Source organism: Zea mays, chromosome 3, assembly GCF_902167145.1.
Source record: "Zea mays cultivar B73 chromosome 3, Zm-B73-REFERENCE-NAM-5.0, whole genome shotgun sequence".
NCBI lineage: Eukaryota > Viridiplantae > Streptophyta > Magnoliopsida > Poales > Poaceae > Zea > Zea mays.
In genome coordinates this window covers 212,826,524-212,845,551 of record NC_050098.1, presented here as the reverse complement: position 1 = coordinate 212,845,551, position 19,028 = coordinate 212,826,524, and positions in this window count along the sequence as shown.

Here is a 19,028-nt window from a genome sequence, read left to right as displayed (position 1 = left end):
TATATGATAGTAATAGCTCAAAGATTTGAAAAACATCGCATAAAAAACATCATGACGATATGTATACAAAACAAGTACATTAGTAGCTTCACTTGCATAATAACTTCAATAACAACCACATCAAGAAACCAATATTAATTAGAAGTAACATATCATATCAAACATTAAGTCGTTAACGACATACCCCATCAAACCATAAAGGGATTTGGAGTAAGGGAATTCTAGTCATCTATACAATAAAATACTAATATGAAAGATATACGAACTCATACCCTTCCTATATGTGCAAGTGTGTTAAATTTATCTTCAAATTGCGTAGAATCTAAAGCCTATCCTCTGATACCAACTGTAACACCCCGGAATGCTACTGAATAACACTTCTGACATCTATATATAAAATTTCGGCAGCACCCCCTTTGCAAAATTGCATAAATGAGGGGGGCAACAGTGTATAAACACATATCATGACAAAAACATACTAAGTATTATTAATCGGCTAGCAAAGAGAAGTTAAACATACGACATGAACTGAATTAACTAGTGCGCACGACTAGTTAAAAGAAACAAACTTCCTTTGACAATAAGTTTCTAATTAAATCATGGCTATGCCTGGGCAACGTTATTGTGAGAGTGAAAGTGGACGTGCTGCTACTCCCCTCATTCCCAACATGTATGCATTGAGTAATGCAAGAGTGAGATGACACATCTCAGCAAGTAAAATAATATCAAACTGTTTAACCACATAAGAACATTGTTTTACCACCACTTGATTCCACAATTTTCTTATTACGACGGTGCAACACGTATACAACGTACAACACACGTAGTCACCACACCTCGCAGGTAGAAACCACAATAGTAACATAGTAATGTCACACTTCATATATACCTCATGAGTGCAAATGTCTGCAAATGCAAGGATGACTTCTGCCTTCATACCTCTAAGGATATGAAGCCGCATCGTACCCCTCCTCGGGCAACGTACGATGCTAAAAATGTACCGGTACGGTCGGACCATAAGATCACGACATAACTTCAAAATGCAAGATGGATGATGCGATGTGCATGTCATGCCTACAACACTTCATATAACGTGATTCAAAAAATACTTCAACTTCATCCAAGATGGGAATCAACCACATATATCATAACCAAATTATGATCATCCACCATATTAGACAATTGAGAATTAATACTTCCAAACAAATAAACTTCATCATAGAATCCAATGATTAACATAATTAAAACTTATGCATACTCAATGACAGGGAATAGGATGCAAACCAAAACGGTAGCAACCACCACTATATTTACTTGCCTTTACCGGAAGTTCGGGCAAATCCCTAAGTACGATCCGGAAGTCCACCACCTGTTTTTTGACACACAACTTAGTGCACCAATTTCACATAATCAGGCTCATAAACGACGCCGCAACTACGCACAAACTCAAACCCCGCCGCGGATTACATATCTCCCCACACCCACCAAACTGCAGCGGCGCTGCTTAATAATTTCATAACTTTAAAATTATGACGGCAGTGGTAACAAACAAAAACTCCAGAGTCATCTACATAAAATTCCCCACAAGTTTTGTATACAATTTATAATTAAATTCCAACATCTAATTAGCCCAAAACAGTCCATAAGATGAACCCTGTAATCTGTTTTTTTTTTGTCTTTTGGACAGCGACATACCCGGATTCAAACAGCGATATCTTTTAAAATATAATTCCAAATCAAGCGCATAAGTACTCATTGGAAAGATAAGACAAAGCCCTACATGATTATAATACTGGTTAACACTAATTACCCACGAAAATTTCCCAGAAACTGCTAATACTACTGCTGTTCACCCACCTGAAAAATCTGTTTTTTTGGACAGCAACATAACCGGATTTAAACAACGATATCTCCTAAATTATAACTCCGAATCGAGCGCATAAGTACTCGTTGGAAAGGTATGACAAAGCTATACATGATTCTCCCACTGATCCCCACTAATTGCCCACGAAAAATTCCCAGAAATCCCTAGAACTACTGCTGTTCGCCCTCCCACAAAAATTCTGGACAGCACCTCTACCGATTCGCATAGATAAACATATAATCAATTGAATTTTAGCGCAAAAACATAGATAACTTCAAGATCACCTTGAGTTCCACCTTTTTCCTCCTTCCTTCCTCCCACCAATTCTCCAATTGAAACTTGCACCCACACGAAGAAGATCCGACGAGGAAGAACGACACTTGGAGAAGAGGAGATGGGGGGTGGCGGCTATGGTTGAGGAGATGGCTGCTGCAAAAAACTTGAGAATGGAGAGGGGGCGGCTGCAGCACTTGGGGAAGAGAGAAGAGGGAAGTGGGGGGAGGGTGACGGCCAAAGGAGGGAAGGGGGGGCGGCTGCCCACAAGGGGCCTTAAGAGAGGGGGCGGCTAGGGTTTTGGGGGGAAAAGTGGGCTTCCCACCGCCGGATCGCGATCAACGGCCCAAAACCATTCCTACGCCAGAGCTCTCGACCCCCGCGCACACATCAAACATAAATTTTACTGTTTTACAGATGTTTACCTTCTAAAATTCCAAACCCCCCATAGCACGGGACCCGCAAGAGAAAACAAAGAAAAGAAAAAAAAAGAGTAAACTTCAATTTCTCTTCTTTTTGAAAATTGGGTATCACACCACATGACGGGGGAGAAGAAGATGTTCACCTCGTACGTCAAGAGCAAAGATTCCCAAGATTCGATCATCTTTGGAGATGGGAACCAAGGCAAGGTTAAAGGTCTAGGAAAGATAGCTATTTCATCCGAGCATTCCATATCTAATGTGTTCTTAGTTGAATCGCTCGGATACAACTTATTGTCTGTTAGTCAACTATGTAATATGGGATATAATTGTCTATTTACCAATGTAGATGTGTCTGTCTTTAGAAGGAGTGATAGTTCATTAGTGTTTAAGGGTGTACTAGACGGCAAACTCTATTTAGTTGATTTTTCGAAAGAGGAGGCCGATCTAGATGCATGCTTAATTGCTAAGACTAGCATGGGCTGGTTGTGGCATCGCCGTCTAGCACATGTTGGGATGAAGAACCTTCATAAACTTATAAAGGGAGAACATGTGTTAGGTCTAACAAATGTATCTTTCGAAAAAGATAGACCTTGTGCAGCGTGTCAGGCAGGAAAACAAGTGGGAAGCACTAATCACAACAAAAATGTGATGACAACATCAAGACCACTGGAGCTACTACATATGGACCTCTTCGGACCCGTCGCCTACCTTAGCATCGGGGGAAGTAAGTATGGTCTTATTATTGTTGATGATTTTTCCCGCTTCACTTGGGAATTCTTTTTGCAGGATAAATTTGAAACCCAAGGGACCCTCAAGCGCTTTCTAAGGCGAGCTCAAAACGAATTTGAGCTCAAGGTGAAAAAGATTAGAAGCGACAACGGGTCCGAGTTCAAGAATCTTCAAGTGGAAGAGTACCTTGAGGAGGAAGGGATCAAGCACGAGTTCTCCGCTCCCTACACACCACAGCAAAACAGTGTGGTAGAGAGGAAGAACAAGACGCTTATAGACATGGCGAGGACGATGCTTGGAGAATTCAAGACGCCCGAGCGGTTTTGGTCGGAAGCTGTGAACACAGCTTGCCACGCCATAAACCGGGTCTACCTTCATCGCCTCCTCAAGAAGACCTCGTATGAACTTCTGACTGGTAACAAATTCAACGTGTCATACTTTCGTGTATTTGGGAGTAAATGTTATATTCTAGTGAAGAAAGGTAGAAATTCTAAATTTGCTCCCAAAGTTGTAGAAGGTTTTTTGCTAGGTTATGACTCAAATACAAAGGCGTATAGAGTCTTCAACAAATCATCGGGTTTGGCTGAAGTCTCTAGTGACGTTGTATTTGATAAAACTAATGGCTCTCTAAGAGAGAAAGTTGATCTTGATGATGTAGATGAAGATGATGTTCCAACGGACGCAATTCGTACCATGGCGATTGGAGATGTGCGACCACATGAACAACAAGAGCGAGATCAACCTTCTTCCTCAACGATGGTGCATCCCCCAACTCAAGAAGATGAACAGGTTCATCAAGAAGAGGTGTGTGATCAAGGGGGAGCATAAGATGATCAAGTTATGGAGGAAGAGGCACCACGAGCCCCTCCAACTCAAATCCGAGCGACGATTCAAAGGAATCATCCCGTCAACCAGATTCTAGGTGATATAAGCAAGGGAGTAACTACTCGCTCAAGACTAGCTAACTTTTGTGAGCATTACTCGTTTGTCTCTTCCATTGAGCCTTTCAGGGTAGAAGAGGCCTTGCAAGATCCGGATTGGGTGTTGGCCATGCAGGAAGAGCTCAACAACTTCAAGAGAAATGAAGTTTGGAGTCTGGTGCCAGGTCCCAAGCAAAACGTTGTGGGAACCAAGTGGGTGTTCCGCAACAAGCAAGACGAGCACGGGGTGGTGACAAGAAACAAGGCTCGACTTGTGGCAAAAGGTTATGCCCAAGTCGCAGGTTTGGATTTTGAGGAGATTTTTGCTCCTATGGCTAGGCTAGAGTCTATTCGCATTTTGTTAGCCTATGCCGCTCACCATTCTTTCAGGTTGTTTCAAATGGATGTGAAGAGCGCTTTCCTCAACGGACCAATCAAGGAGGAGGTGTACGTGGAGCAACCCCCTGGCTTTGAGGATGAACGATACCCCGACCATGTGTGTAAGCTCTCTAAGGCGCTCTATGGACTTAAGCAAGCCCCAAGAGCATGGTATGAATGTCTTAGAGATTTCCTAATTGCTAATGCTTTCAAGGTTGGGAAAGCCGATCCAACTCTTTTCACTAAGACTTGTGATGGTGACCTATTTGTGTGCCAAATCTATGTCAATGACATAATATTTGGTTCTACTAACCAAAAGTCTTGTGAGGAGTTTAGCAGGGTGATGACACAGAAATTTGAGATGTCGATGATGGGCGAGTTGAACTACTTCCTTGGGTTCCAAGTGAAGCAACTCAAGGACGGCACCTTCATCTCCCAAATGAAGTACACGCAAGACTTGCTTAAGCGGTTCGGGATGAAGGACGCCAAGCCCGCGAAGACACCAATGGGCACCGACGGACATGTGGACCTCAACAAAAGAGGTAAGTCCGTTGATCAAAAGGCATACCGGTCTATGATAGGTTCCTTGCTTTATTTATGTGCTAGTAGACCGGATATTATGCTAAGTGTATGCATGTGTGCTAGATTTCAATCTGATCCAAGGAAGTGTCACCTTGTGCCCGTTAAGCGAATTCTTAGATATTTAGTTGCTACGCCTTGCTTCGGGATCTGGTATCCAAAGGGGTCAACCTTTGACTTGATTGGATACTCAGACTCCGATTATGCTGGATGCAAGGTTGATAGGAAGAGTACATCACGGACGTGCCAATTCCTAAGAAGGTCCTTGGTGTCTTGGAGTTCAAAGAAACAGACTTTCGTTGCTCTATCCACCACTGAGGCCGAGTACGTTGCCACAGGACAGTGTTGCGCACAACTACTTTGGATGAGGCAAACCCTCCGGGACTTTGGCTACAATCTGAGCAAAGTCCCACTCCTATGTGACAATGAGAGTGCAATCCGCATGGCGGATAATCCTGTTGAACACAGCCGCACTAAGCACATAGACATCCAGCATCACTTTTTGAGAGACCACCAGCAAAAGGGAGATATCTAAGTGTTTTATGTTAGCACCGAGAGCCAGCTAGCCGATATCTTTACCAAGCCTTTAGATGAGAAGACCTTTTGCAGGCTGCGTAGTGAGCTAAATGTCTTAGATTCGCGTAACTTGGATTGTTCTATAGCATACATGTGTTTTTATGCCCTTGATCAAGTTACTTTATGCATTTATGAGATTTATATGGTGCTCAAGTTGTGCAAGGGATCCCCGGACCTCACAAGTCCATATGTGAATGATGCACATATTTAGGGGGAGAATTGCTACAACTTGACCCTTTGAGACTAACAATTGTGCTTAAGTTTACTTGATGTAGTATCAAAGGTGAATTGAAAGGGAAATGTGAACTTGGACTATGCAAAGACTTCCACTACACTCTGGTATTAACTCCAAGTTCATATCTATGCTCTTATTGCCTTTTCGCTCTTAATTGACGATTTTGGTGAGGCAATGAGGTTAAAGGGCTAATAATGATCCCGTTTTGGTGCTTAATGCCAAAGGTGGAGAAATTAAGGCCAAAGCAAATGGATCGGCTACCACTTGAGAATTTTGAAAATAGTAGAGTTAAAACTTTTGATTTGTCAAAATACTCTAATTGTCAAATTTTGGTCTCTTGTGGGGAGAATGTTTGATTATGGGAAAAAGGGGAGTTTTTGGCTCTAAATCATTTTTACTCTTGGATTATCTCTCTTAATGCCCAAACAAGTGAGTTTGACTTAGAGATAGGAAAATGAATTGGATTTACAAAAACAAACCAAGTGGTGGCAAAGAACGATCTAAATATGTCAAATCTTGTCAAATACTATTTTTGTTCTCAATTGCATTGATGTTGCACTTCTATTTGTTGCTATTTGATGTGTTGGCATAAATCACCAAAAAGGGGGAGATTGAAAGGGAAATGTGCCCTTGGGCCATTTCTAGTATATTTTGGTGATTAAGTGTCCAACACATATTAAGTGGATTATTATATGCCAAATGATGAATGAAGTGCAAATCAACAAGAAGGTATAATTCTAGACTTAGGACATTGGTTTTTGTGTACTAATATATTTGTCTAAGTGCAAGAATCAGAGAAAAGAAAAGAAGAGAAGAACTTGGCTCGAAGCAGTCAAGACTCTCCTCAGTCTGGCACACCGGACTGTCCGGTGGTGCACCGGACTGTCCGGTGGTGCACCAGACAGTGTCCGGTGCGCCAGACTGGTCTCCGGCGAACTGGCCACTCTCGGGAAACTGTGGCGGCGTACGGCTATAATTCACCGGACTGTCCGGTGGTGCACCGGACTGTCCGGTGGTGCACCGGACTGTCCGGTGAGCCAACGGCCCCCAGCGCAACGGTCGGCCGCCAAATCCGCGGGCGACACGTGGCCCGCTCCAACGGTCGGCAGGGGGCACCGGACTGTGTCCGGTGCGCCAACCAGGCTGAAGATCCAACGGTCGGTTGTGCCAGGAATAGAAGGAGATCCGCACCGGACATGCTACAGTGGCTGTCCGGTGGTGCACCGGACTGTCCGGTGCGCCACCCGACAGAAGGCAAGAATTGCCTTCCTTGTTGGGTTCCTGAAAGGGAAATGTGCCCTTGGGCCATTTCTAAGTATTTTGGTGATTGAGTGTCCAACACAAGTGCTTATGTGTTAAACTATGCCAAATGGTGGACAAAGTGCAAATCAAGTAAAAAGGTATGTTTCTAAGACTTAGTACATTGTTTTGGAGACTAATGTATTGTGTCTAAGTGCTAGAAACAGGAAAAGACCAATCCGAAAAAGACTTGGCTAAGCAGCCAAGACTCTGCGCAGTCCGGTCGTGCACCAGACAGTGTTCGGTGGTGCACCGGACAGTGTCCGGTGCGCCAGGCTGGCGTCTGTCAACTGGCTGCTCTCGGGAAACAATTAACGACGTACGGCTATAAATCACCGGACTGTCTGGTGGTGCACCGGACTGTCCGGTGAGCCAACAGTCGACCAGGCCAACGATCGGCTGCGGAATCCGCGCGCGACGCGTGGCAGAGCCAACGGTCAGAAGGGGGCACCGGACTGTCCGGTGTGCACCGGACAGTGTCCGGTGCGCCAACGGCTCTGAAAATGCAACGGTCGGCTTCGCCAAATAAGGAAAGAAATCTGCACCGGACAGTGTCCGGTGGTGCACCAGACAGTGTCCGATGGTGCACCGGACTGTCCGGTGGTGCACCGGACTGTCCGGTGCGTCAGGCGACAGAAGGCAAGAATTGCCTTCTTGAAATGCTCTCAACGACTCCTAGCTGCCTTGGGGCTATAAAAGGGACCCCTAGGCGCATGGAGGAGCACACCAAGCATTCCTTGAGCATTGTTGATCACTCACACTTCATTCTTGCGCACTTGTTCGACATTCTTAGTGATTTGAGCTCCGTTCTAGTGAGAACCTCGAGATATTGTCTTGAGCTCAAGTCTTGATCTTGTGTGTGCGTATTTGCTGTGGATTTGAGTGTGTTGCTTCCCTCCCTTACTCTTGTGCTTCATATTGATTCTTATTGTAAGGGCGAGAGACTCCAAGTTGTGGAGATTCCTCGCAAACGGGAAAAGAGTAAAGTAAAGAAGAACACCGTGGTATTCAAGTTGATCATTGGATCACTTGAGAGGAGTTGAGTGCAACTCTCGTCCGTTGGGACGCCACAACGTGGAGTAGGCAAGTTTTGTACTTGGCCGAACCACGGGATAAATCCTCGTGTCTCTTGTGCTTGTCCTTACTGTGTCTATTGTGCTTCACAAGAGTTTTCCTCTCTACTCACTTGATTCCATTGTTCTAACCCTTAATCAAGTTTGTGGTGTTAAGTTTTAAGTTTTTACAGGATCACCTATTCACCCCCCCCCCCCTCTAGGTGCTCTCAATTGGTATCAAAGTCGTTCTCTTCAAGAAAGGGACTAATCGCCCGAAGAGATGGATCCTAAGGGCAAGGGGATGGTGGTCAATGATAAGGAGAAGGAGTCCTTCGTCAATGATGACAAGCCTTTTGACTCAGGCTCGAGCCACAAAAGAAAAGACGGGAAGAAGAAGAAATCAAGGCGCATCAAGGAGATCGTCTACTACGACGACAGCGACGAGTCTTCTTCTTCCCAAAAGGACGACGACAACTACGAGAAAAAGAAAACGGTCAATTCAAAATTTTCTTTTGATTATTCTCGTATTTCGCAAAATACAAATGCTCATTTACTCTCCATTCCACTTGGTAAACCTCCTCACTTTGATGATGAGGACTACGGATTTTGGAGTCACAAAATGTGTAGTCACTTGTTCTCTCTCCATCCAAGCATATGGGAGATAGTAGAGAGTGGAATGCAATTTGATAGTACTGATAGTCCCACATTTATCAATGAGCAAATTCACAAAAATGCACAAGCTACTACTGTTCTTCTAGCATCTTTGTGCAGGGATGAATACCATAAGGTGAGCGGCTTGGATAACGCCAAGAAGATTTAGGACACCCTCAAGATCTCTCATGAGGGAAATGACGTCACCATGCTCACCAAGATGGAGTTATTGGAGGGTGAACTTGGGAGATTCGCAATGATCAGGGGAGAGGAGCCAACTCAAACTTACAACAGGCTCAAGACCCTCGTCAACAAAATCAGGAGCTACGGAAGCACGCGATGGACGGACCACGACGCCGTCCGCCTAATGCAAAGGTCTTTTACTGTCCTTGATCCACATCTTGTGAACAATATTCGTGAGAATCCTAGGTACACCAAGATGACGCCCGAGGAGATACTTGGAAAGTTTGTAAGCGGGCGGATGATGATCAAGGAAGCAAGATACGTTGACGACACATTGAATGGCCCAATCCACGAGCCTCAAACCGTTGCTCTCAAAGCAACGAGGAGCAAGGAAGTGCTACCTAGCAAGGTGGCACAAGTTGAGGCGGCGGGGCTCAATGAGGAAGAGATGGCCCTCATCATCAAGCGTTTCAAGACGGCGCTAAGGGGTCGCAAGGAGCACCCCAACAAGAACAAGGCAAAGGGGAAGCGCTCATGCTTCAAATGTGGTAAGATTGGTCATTTTATCGCTAATTGTCCCGATAATGATAGTGACCAGGAACAAGGGAACAAGAGGGAAAAGAAGAAGGATTACAAGAAGGCTAAGGATGAGGCACACCTTGGCAAGGAGTGGGACTCGGATTGTTCGTCGTCCGACTCCGTCAATGAAGGACTCACTGCCATCGCCTTCAACAAAGCGTCCCTCTTCCCCAACGAGCATCACACCTGCCTCATGGCAAGGGAAAAGAAGGTAAGCACTCATAATACTAGTACTTACGCTTCCTCAAGTGATGAAGAATCTAGCGATGATGAAATAGACTATTCATGTTTATTCAAGGGCCTAGATAGAACTAAGGTTGATAAGATTAATGAATTAATTGATGCATTGAATGATAAGAATAGGTTATTAGAAAAGCAAGAGGATCTTTTGTATGAAGAACATGATAAGTTTGTAGAGGCACAAAAATCCCTTGCTTTAGAAATTAAAAGGAATGAAATGCTTTCTTGTGAATTGTCTACATGCCATGACTCTATTTCTAGCTTAAAGAGCATAAATGATGATTTGAATGCTAAGTTAGAAATAGCTACTAAATCAACATCTTGTGTAGAACATGTTGCAATTTTCAATAGGTGTAAAGATTTCAATATTGATGCTTGTAGTGAACACCTAGTCTCAATTTCTAAATTGAATGATGAAGTGGCTAGTCTTAATGCCCAACTTAAGACTAGCAAAAGTGAATTTGATAAACTAAAATTTGCAAGGGATGCCTACACAATTGGTAGACACCCCTCAATTAAGGATGGACTTGGCTTCAAGAGGGAAGTCAAGAACTTAACAAGCCATAAGGCTTCCATCTCCGCTAAGGAGAAAGGGAAGGCCCCTATGGCTAGTAGTGCTCAAAAGAACCATGCTTTCATGTATCATGATAGGAGACATTCTAGGAATGTTTATAGAAGTTATGATGCTTTTGATTCTTATGCCATGATTGCTTCAAGTTCTTCTATTATGCATGATAGAAATTTGGCTAGAAAAAATGTTGTTCATCAAATGCCTAGAAGAAATGTTGTTCATGTACCTAGGAAAGTAAGTAATGAACATTCTATAATTTACCATGCTTGCAATGCTTCCTTTGCTATTTGTAGAAAGGATAAGAAGGTAATTGCTAGGAAATTAGGGGCAAAATGCAAGGGAGATAAAACTTGCATTTGGGTCCCTAAGACCATTGTAACTAACCTTGTAGGACCCAACGTGAGTTGGGTACCTAAGACCCAAGCCTAAATTGCCTTGCAGGTTTATGCATCCGGGGGCTCAAGCTGGATTATCGACAGCAGATGCACAAACCACATGACGGGGGAGAAGAGGATGTTCTCTTCCTACGTCAAGAACAAGGATTCCCAAGACTCAATCATATTCGATGACGGGAATCAAGGCAAGGTGAAGGGGTTAGGAAAGATTGCTATTTCTTCCGAGCACTCCATTTCTAATGTGTTCTTAGTTGAGTCGCTTGGATATAACCTGTTATCTGTGAGTCAACTTTGTAATATGGGATATAATTGCTTATTCACAAATGTAGAAGTGTCTGTCTTTAGAAGAAGTGATGGTTCATTACCTTTTAAGGGTGTACTAGACAACAAACTTTATTTAGTTGATTTTGCAAAAGAGGAGGCCGGTCTAGATGCATGCTTAATTGCTAAGACTAGCATGGGCTGGCTGTGGCATCGCCGTTTAGCACATGTGGGGATGAAGAACCTTCACAAGCTTCTAAAGGGAGAACACGTGATAGGTCTAACTAATGTTACTTTCGAAAAGGATAGACCTTGTGCAGCTTGTCAAGCAGGTAAACAGGTGGGAAGCTCTCATCATACCAAAAATGTGATGACCACATCAAGACCCTTGGAGTTGCTTCATATGGACCTCTTCGGACCCGTCGCCTATCTAAGCATAGGAGGAAGTAAGTATGGTCTTGTTATAGTTGATGATTTTTCCCGCTTCACTTGGGTATTCTTTTTACAGGATAAATCTGAAACCCAAGGGATCCTCAAGCGCTTCCTAAGGAGAGCTCAAAATGAGTTTGAGCTCAAAGTGAAGAAGATAAGGAGCGACAACGGGTCCGAGTTCAAGAACCTTCAAGTGGAGGAGTACCTTGAGGAGGAAGGAATCAAGCACGAGTTCTCCGCTCCCTACACACCACAGCAAAATGGTGTGGTAGAGAGGAAGAACAGGACGCTTATAGACATGGTGAGGACGATGCTTGGAGAGTTCAAGACCCCCGAGCGCTTTTGGTCGGAAGCCGTGAACACAGCTTGCCACGCCATCAACCGGGTCTACCTTCATCGCCTCCTCAAGAAGACTTCGTATGAGCTTCTAACCGGTAACAAACCCAATGTATCTTACTTTCGTGTATTTGGGAGCAAGTGTTATATTCTAGTGAAGAAAGGTAGAAATTCTAAGTTTGCTCCCAAAGCTGTATAAGGGTTTTTGTTAGGTTATGACTCAAATACAAAGGCGTATAGGCTCTTCAACAAATCATCGGGTTTGGTTGAAGTCTCTAGCGACGTTGTATTTGATGAGACTAATGGCTCTCCAAGAGAGCAAGTTGTTGATCTTGATGATGTAGATGAAGAAGACGTTCCAACGGCCGCAATACGCACCATGGCGATTGGAGATGTGCGGCCACAGGAACAAAATGAGAGAGATCAACCTTCTTCCTCAACAATGGTGCATCCCCCAACTCAAGACGATGAACAGGTTCATCAAGAGGAGGCGTATGATCAAGGGGGAGCACAAGATGATCATGTAATGGAGGAAGAAGCACAACCGGCACCTCCAACTCAAGTCCGAGCGATGATTCAAAGGGATCATCCCGTCGACCAGATTTTGGGTGACATTAGCAAGGGAGTAACTACTCGTTCTAGATTAGTTAATTTTTGTGAGCATTACTCTTTTGTCTCTTCTATTGAGCCTTTCAGGGTAGAAGAGGCCTTGCTAGATTCGGACTGGGTGTTGGCCATGCAGGAAGAGCTCAACAACTTCAAGAGAAATGAAGTTTGGACACTGGTGCCTCGTCCCAAGCAAAATGTTGTGGGAACCAAGTGGGTGTTCCGCAACAAACAAGACGAGCACGGGGTGGTGACAAAGAACAAGGCTAGACTTGTGGCAAAAGGTTATGCCCAAGTCGCAGGTTTGGACTTTGAGGAGACTTTTGCTCTTGTGGCTAGGCTAGAGTCAATTCGCATATTGGACTTTGAGGAGACTTTTGCTCCTGTGGTGCACCAGACTGTCCGGTGAGCCAACGGCCCCCAGCGCAACGGTCGGTCGCCAAATCCGCGGGCGACGCGTGGCCCGCTCCAACGGTCGGTAGGGGGCACCGGACTGTGTCCGGTGCGCCAACCAGGCCGAAGATCCAATTATCGGCTCTGCCAGGAATGGAAGGAGATCCGCACCGGACATGCTATAGTGGATGTCCGGTGGTGCACCAGACTATCCGGTGCGCCACCCGACAGAAGGCAAGAATTGCCTTCCTTGTTAGGTTCCTGAAAGGGAAATGTGCCCTTGGGCCATTTCTAAGTATTTTGGTGATTGAGTGTCCAACACAAGTGCTTATGTGTTAAACTATGCCAAATGGTGGACAAAGTGCAAATCAAGTAAAAAGGTATGTTTCTAAGACTTAGTACATTGTTTTGGAGACTAATGTATTGTGTCTAAGTGCTAGAAACAGGAAAAGACCAATCCGGAAAAGACTTGGCTAAGCAGCCAAGACTCTGCGCAGTCCGGTGGTGCACCGGACAGTGTCCGGTGTGCTAGGCTGGCGTCTGTCAACTGGCTGCTCTCAGGAAACAATTAACGACGTACGATTATAAATCACCGGACTGTCCGGTGAGCCAACAGTCGATCGGGCCAACGATCGGCCGCGAAATCCGCGCGCGACGCGTGGCAGATCCAACAGGCAGAAGGGGGCACCGGACTGTCCGGTGTGCACCGGACAGAGTCTGGTGCGCCAACGGCTCTGAAAATGCAACGGTCGACTTCGCCAAATAAGGAAAGAAATCTGCACCGGACAGTGTCCGGTGGTGCACCGGACTGTCCGGTGCACCAGGCGACAGAAGGCAAGAATTGCCTTCTTGAAATGCTCTCAACGGCTCCTAGCTGCCTTGGGGCTATAAAAGGGACCCCTATGCGCATGGAGGAGCACACCAAGCATTCCTTGAGCATTGTTGATCACTCACACTTCATTCTTGAGCACTTGTTCGACATTCTTAGTGATTTGAGCTCCGTTCTAGTGAGAACCTTGAGATATTGTCTTGAGCTCAAGTCTTGATCTTGTGTGTGCGTATTTGCTGTGGATTTGAGTGTGTTGCTTCCCTCCCTTACTCTTGTGCTTCATATTGATTCTTATTGTAAGGGCGAGAGACTCCAAGTTGTGGAGATTCCTCGCAAACGGGAAAAGAGTAAAGTAAAGAAGAACATTGTGGTATTCAAGTTGATCATTGGATCACTTGAGAGGAGTTGAGTGCAACTCTCGTCCGTTGGGACGCCACAACGTGGAGTAGGCAAGTTTTGTACTTGGCCGAACCACGGGATAAATCCTCGTGTCTCTTGTGCTTGTCCTTACTGTGTCTATTGTGCTTCACAAGAGTTTTCCTCTCTACTCACTTGATTCCATTGTTCTAACCCTTAATCAAGTTTGTGGTGTTAAGTTTTAAGTTTTTACAGGATCACCTATTCACCCCCCCCCCCTCTAGGTGCTCTCAATTGGTATCAGAGCCGTTCTCTTCAAGAAAGGGACTAATTTCTCGAAGAGATGGATCCTAAGGGCAAGGGGATGGTGGTCAATGATAAGGAGAAGGAGTCCTTCGTCAATGATGACAAGCCTACTGACTCAGGCTCGAGCCACAAAAGAAAAGACGGGAAGAAGAAGAAATCAAGGCGCATCAAGGAGATCGTCTACTACGACGACAGCGACGAGTCTTCTTCTTCCCAAAAGGACGACGACAACTACGAGAAAAAGAAAACGGTCAATTCAAACTTTTCTTTTGATTATTCTCGTATTCCGCAAAATACAAATGCTCATTTACTCTCCATTCCACTTGGTAAACCTCCTCACTTTGATGAAGAGGACTACGGATTTTGGAGTCACAAAATGCGTAGTCACTTGTTCTCTCTCCATCCAAGCATATGGGAGATAGTAGAGAGTGGAATGCAATTTGATAGTACTGATAGTCCCACATTTATCAATGAGCAAATTCACAAAAAAGCACAAGCTACTACTGTTCTTCTAGCATCTTTGTGCAGGGATGAATACCATAAGGTGAGCAGCTTGGATAAAGCCAAGAAGATTTGGGACACCCTCAAGATCTCTCATGAGGGAAATGACGTCACCATGCTCACCAAGATGGAGTTATTGGAGGGCGAACTTGGGAGATTCGCAATGATCAGGGGAGAGGAGCCAACTCAAACTTACAACAGGCTCAAGACCCTCGTCAACAAAATCAGGAGCTATGGAAGCACGCGATGGACGGACCACGACGTCGTCCGCCTAATGCAAAGGTATTTTATTGTCCTTGATCCACATCTTGTGAACAATATTCGTGAGAATCCTAAGTACACCAAGATGACGCCCGAGGAGATACTTGGAAAGTTTGTAAGCTGGCGGATGATGATCAAGGAAGCAAGATACGTTGACGACGCATTGAATGGCCCAATCCACGAGCCTCAAACCGTTGCTCTCAAAGCAACGAGGAGCAAGGAAGTGCTACCTAGTAAGGTGGCACAAGTTGAGGCGGCGGGGCTCAATGAGGAAGAGATGGCCCTCATCATCAAGCGTTTCAAGACGGCGCTAAGGGGTCGCAAGGAGCATCCTAACAAGAACAAGGCAAAGGGGAAGCGCTCATGCTTCAAATGTGGTAAGATTGGTCATTTTATCGCTAATTGTCCCGATAATGATAGTGACCAGGAACAAGGGAACAAGAGGGAAAAGAAGAAGGATTACAAGAAGGCTAAGGGCGAGGCACACCTTGGCAAGGAGTGGGACTCGGATTGTTCGTCGTCCGACTCCGACAACGAAGGACTCGCCGCCACCGCCTTCAACAAAGCGTCCCTCTTTCCCAATGAGCATCACACCTGCCTCATGGCAAGGGAAAAGAAGGTAAGCACTCATAATACTAGTACTTACGCTTCCTCAAGTGATGAAGAATCTAGCGATGGTGAAATAGACTATTCATGTTTATTCAAGGGCCTAGATAGAACTAAGGTTGATAAGATTAATGAATTAATTGATGCATTGAATGATAAGAATAGGTTATTAGAAAAGCAAGAGGATCTTTTGTATGAAGAACATGATAAGTTTGTAGAGGCACAAAAATCCCTTGCTTTAGAAATTAAAAGGAATGAAATGCTTTCTTGTGAATCGTCTACATCCCATGACTCTATTTCTAGCTTAAAGAGCATAAATGATGATTTGAATGCTAAGTTAGAAATAGCTACTAAATCAACATCTTGTGTAGAACATGTTGCAATTTGCAATAGGTGTAAAGATTTCAATATTGATGCTTGTAGTGAACACCTAGTCTCAATTTCTAAATTGAATGATGAAGTGGCTAGTCTTAATGCCCAACTTAAGACTAGCAAAAGTGAATTTGATAAACTAAAATTTGCAAGGGATGCCTACACAATTGGTAGACACCCCTCAATTAAGGATGGACTTGGCTTCAAGAGGGAAGTCAAGAACTTAACAAGCCATAAGGCTTCCATCTCCGCTAAGGAGAAAGGGAAGGCCCCTATGGCTAGTAGTGCTCAAAAGAACCATGCTTTCATGTATCATGATAGGAGACATTCTAGGAATGTTTATAGAAGTTATGATGCTTTTGATTCTTATGCCATGATTGCTTCAAGTTCTTCTATTATGCATGATAGAAATTTGGCTAGAAAAAATGTTGTTCATCAAATGCCTAGAAGAAATGTTGTTCATGTACCTAGGAAAGTAAGTAATGAACATTCTATAATTTACCATGCTTGCAATGCTTCCTTTGCTATTTGTAGAAAGGATAAGAAGGTAATTGCTAGGAAATTAGGGGCAAAATGCAAGGGAGATAAAACTTGCATTTGGGTCCCTAAGACCATCGTAACTAACCTTGTAGGACCCAACGTGAGTTGGGTACCTAAGACCCAAGCCTAAATTACCTTGCAGGTTTATGCATCCGGGGGCTCAAGCTGGATTATCGACAGCAGATGCACAAACCACATGACGGGGGAGAAGAGGATGTTCTCTTCCTACGTCAAGAACAAGGATTCCCAAGACTCAATCATATTCGGTGACGGGAATCAAGGCAAGGTGAAGGGGTTAGGAAAGGTTGCTATTTCTTCCGAGCACTCCATTTCTAATGTGTTCTTAGTTGAGTCGCTTGGATATAACCTGTTATCTGTGAGTCAGCTTTGTAATATGGGATATAATTGCTTATTCACAAATGTAGAAGTGTCTGTCTTTAGAAGAAGTGATGGTTCATTAGCTTTTAAGGGTGTACTAGACGACAAACTTTATTTAGTTGATTTTGCAAAAGAGGAGGCCGGTCTAGATGCATGCTTAATTGCTAAGACTAGCATGGGCTGGCTGTGGCATCGCCGTTTAGCACATGTGGGGATGAAGAACCTTCACAAGCTTCTAAAGGGAGAACACGTGATAGGTCTAACTAATGTTACTTTCGAAAAGGATAGACCTTGTGCAGCTTGTCAAGCAGGTAAACAGGTGGGAAGCTCTCATCATACCAAAAATGTGATGACCACATCAAGACCCTTGGAGTTGCTTCATATGGACCTCTTCGGACCCGTCACCTATCTAAGCATAGGAGGAAGTAAGTATGGTCTTGTTATAGTTGATGATTTTTCCCGCTTCACTTGGGTATTCTTTTTACAGGATAAATCTGAAACCCAAGGGACCCTCAAGTGCTTCCTAAGGAGAGCTCAAAATGAGTTTGAGCTCAAAGTGAAGAAGATAAGGAGCGACAACGGGTCTGAGTTCAAGAACCTTCAAGTGGAGGAGTACCTTGAGGAGGAAGGAATCAAGCACGAGTTCTCCGCTCCCTACACACCACAGCAAAATGGTGTGGTAGAGAGGAAGAACAGGACGCTTATAGACATGGCGAGGACGATGCTTGGAGAGTTCAAGACCCCCGAGCGCTTTTGGTCGGAAGCCGTGAACACAGCTTGCCACGCCATCAACCGGGTCTACCTTCATCGCCTCCTCAAGAAGACTTCGTATGAGCTTCTAACCGGTAACAAACCCAATGTATCTTACTTTCGTGTATTTGGGAGCAAGTGTTATATTCTAGTGAAGAAAGGTAGAAATTCTAAGTTTGCTCCCAAAGTTGTATAAGGGTTTTTGTTAGGTTATGACTCAAATACAAAGGCGTATAGGCTCTTCAACAAATCATCGGGTTTGGTTGAAGTCTCTAGCGACGTTGTATTTGATGAGACTAATGGCTCTCCAAGAGAGCAAGTTGTTGATCTTGATGATGTAGATGAAGAAGACGTTCCAACGGCCGCAATACGCACCATGGCGATTGGAGATGTGCGGCCACAGGAACAAAATGAAAGAGATCAACCTTCTTCCTCAACAATGGTGCATCCCCCAACTCAAGACGATGAACAGGTTCATCAAGAGGAGGCGTATGATCAAGGGGGAGCACAAGATGATCATGTAATGGAGGAAGAAGCACAACCGGCACCTCCAACTCAAGTCCGAGCGATGATTCAAAGGGATCATCCCGTCGACCAGATTTTGGGTGACATTAGCAAGGGAGTAACTACTCGTTCTAGATTAGTTAATTTTTGTGAGCATTACTCTTTTGTCTCTTCTATTGAGCCTTTCAGGGTAGAAGAGGCCTTGCTAGATCCGGACTGGGTGTTGGCCATGCAGGAAGAGCTCAACAACTTCAAGAGAAATGAAGTTTGGACACTTGTGCCTCGTCCCAAGCAAAATGTTGTGGGAACCAAGTGGGTGTTCCGCAACAAACAAGACGAGCACGGGGTGGTGACAAGGAACAAGGCTAGACTTGTGGCAAAAGGTTATGCCCAAGTTGCAGGTTTGGACTTTGAGGAGACTTTTGCTCCTGTGGCTAGGCTAGAGTCAATTCGCATATTGTTAGCATATGCTACTCACCATTCTTTCAGGTTGTTCCAAATGGATGTGAAGAGCGCTTTCCTCAATGGGCCAATCAAGGAGGAGGTGTACATGGAGCGACCCCTTGGCTTCGAGGATGAACGATATCCCGACCACGTGTGTAAGCTCTCTAAGGCGCTCTATGGACTTAAGCAAGCCCTAAGAGCAT